Below are 3,027 nucleotides of genomic sequence, written 5' to 3'. Positions count from 1 at the left end.
GTAAACACAAATGGAAAGATTTAAAAAGATCAAACTTCTTGCCTGAAGGCTTTTTAAAATCACACTGTTTCATCTGTTATCTTCCCCTTGTCTCCCCACCTTTTCATTTATCTTAAAGTGGTTTTTTTTGTGCCTGTTTTAGAAGAACCAAAGGTAATCTGGCAAGAGCTGTAACCTCTTCCAAGTTTTGCTCAGATACTCCTATGCTACAGTGCCTCATTCCAGGAGAAAACCTCTGCCATTGGGTGGATTCACTGTAGCCAAGTTTGGAAGTAAATGCCAAACGTGGTGTGGAATGGTATTGTCAAGAGTACACAAGAGTGATGTGCAGTGGGACAGAAACTTTTCACTGTTTCTGTAACTCTGGGCTCTTCAGTCATGCTTGATGTGCGTGGCCCTGGCACAGCTTGGCACCAGCAGCCCCAGCTGTGCAGCTACTGCTCTCAGTGGTAATGGTGAGTGGAGTCACCCTCTGGGAACAGGAGAAAAGTAGCTGTTCTTGACCTTCATAAAGACTGCCCTGGTCATCTTTTGACTGGCCTTTTGCCAAGAAGAGCATTTTTGATCAGCAAGAGTGACATTTTTCTTGGCTTGTCTCTCCACTTAAGTTAAAAAAATCCCAATTATTTAGGTTGGGGCTATTGCTGGTAGGACAGTAAAGTCGGCTTTGTAAAAAAAAAAAACAAAAAACAACCCAAACCAAACAAACAAAAAAACCCAAAACCAAACCAAACTGAAGGGAGTTGTGAATCAGCCAAGAGAAAACAAAGGGATTATTAAAAAAAATCACTGTTACTGCCTCCTGAATGTAGATTTCTCTCTACCTTGCTGGCCTCTCTGTGGCAGCAGGATTTGCTGTCCATTTTGGAAGCGTGTGGTCAGAGGAGAGAGGTGGTGGAAGCAAAGAACATCCAGCAGAGCCTTTGCAGCTGTGCCTTGGGTAATGGAGGAGGGAGGTGATCAAAAGGGAGGCCAGAGCTCCAAGCCAAAGAAGTGACACCAGGGATGGTGTCCCCCTGCCAGCAGTGACAGCCTCGTTTGTTTTCTTGCTGCTTCTCTCTCAACTTAAATTTGTGCATGTTATGAACTTTGTTGCAATAATAGAAAGGCTTAGGCTGATTTCTGATTACTCTTTGGTGCCATGCTGCTGAATGCTGATTTTATTCTGCCCTTGTTCAATTTATTTCCTTAGGCATTGGCTACCCCTTCAGATTAGGGCTATTGCTGAGTTAACATGACCCATACTTACCCTTAACTGTAGTTTAAGAAGTAAATTCATATACTTCCCTAGGTTATAAGACAATTTTTCTCAAGGCTCTGGAATAAACTACTAAAAAGTCTAAAAATATGCAAGTTCAATAATAATTGGTTATAAAGTGGGGTTGATTTTTTTAATATTTTTTCCCCTTTTGCTGTGCAGTGACTTCTCTCTCACTGTTCCCTCTCACTGTGGAAAGCTGGGCTCATGTGAGTATCAGAAGTGTGTGTTACCTGTGTATTAAAACCACTGTTTTCAAGCCTGTATTAGCTTTTCTAGGCTGAACACCTCTGTCCTACCCCTGTTGCTGCTTGGCAGAACCCCATAACTCAGCTTTCAAACTGTGTGTTTCAGCTTCTTCACAAGGGGTCATAAATAACTTACAGCAGTCAAGGGCACGATGTTTGATTCCAGAGCTTCTGGCACCCTTTTTTCTCAGTGTTGAGAGTCTGTGAGTAGTCAGTTGTACCCCTTGAGACATCAGTATTTCAGCCGAGCTTCTAAACCCCTTTCACAGTTACTTCAAATACTGTTGCCACATACATTTCCATGTCTATTCTTAATTTACAGGGAAGATCAAGAGACTTTATTTCTTTGATTACTTGTATTTTCACTGCATCCTTTGATTCCCACACTTGAAAGAGAACCTCTGTACTTCGCTAGATGATACAACCTGAAGTGTTTGCTGCAATCGTAGCTGTCACTGCTGCTAAATTTTGGCATTACTGCTGCTTTTGAATGTTTGCTTTACTGACTTTTATCTGATCCTCACCCCGCCTCCCCCCCAAATTTTCCATCTGACCTTTGCTGACGGCAGCAGGGAGGGAGGTGCTTGAGTAGATGGGGTTTTTCTCTTTTCCCTGTGAAAGCTCCATGTCCCAACCTAACTGAATTCAGCAAGAAATGTGAAGGAGGTAGAAGGAGGTTCCCAAAGTTGCTTTTCAGAGCAGCACCACAAGAAAACAGTTGGAGGTGGGCCAGACAATTAGTGGGCAAGAAAGAAGTGTAAAGATTCAAGTCTGTTTTTGTTAGTTTACTGTTCATACCTCAATCTCAATGGTGTCATGAAAACAGGCATTATGGTGGACTGAGAAATAAGGGGTGGTTAGAGCTGGTAGGGCAGAGGGAACGTGAGTCTAGAGCAATCCAAGTAAGCCAAAGGATCCAAAGAAATGCACCTGCTCCCCTCTGCCCATGTGGTTTGTTAAGAACAGGAGCTGTCTGCTGTTCTACACTGGCACAGGGAGGAAAAGGCAGCCCCTCTCATTCACAGTAGTAACCCTGTGTGACCAGAGGAATTGGAGAAATAAATGGAGTTGCTGAATGACTGAAAAACTTTCCAGAGCTCTTTCCCATAGCAGGGATGAAGGCAGGAAAGAGAAGGGGACAGGGCTGAAGTCCCCCCTGCAAAAGCTTGTGTAAGTGTGATGCTTTTTTGCATATCTGAGAACCTCATTGCTGGCCTGGTCCTGGTTGGTCTTGGTAGGGCTGTATTAACACTGGGCTCATCTTTGTTTCAAATACTTTGAGGACCAAGAAAGACATTGTGGTTTGTTCAGTCTTTAACCTGAAGCTCAAGGCCAGAGCTTGAACAGAACTGTATTATTAATATTTTTCTGAAGTGGGTGCCTTGCATCTCCTGTTTACCTGTGCTGGTTATGCAAGTGCTGACTAAACCTGAGAACTATTTTGCACATGGATATTTATATCAACAATTTATGCTGTATTTGTGTGTCACTGTAAGAGAATACCAGTCCTTTTGGTCTTGT

This window comes from Corapipo altera, unplaced genomic scaffold (assembly GCF_003945725.1).
Source record: "Corapipo altera isolate COAL_440 unplaced genomic scaffold, ASM394572v1 0, whole genome shotgun sequence".
NCBI classification, from domain to species: Eukaryota; Metazoa; Chordata; class Aves; order Passeriformes; family Pipridae; genus Corapipo; species Corapipo altera.
This window is presented reverse-complemented; position numbering follows the sequence as displayed.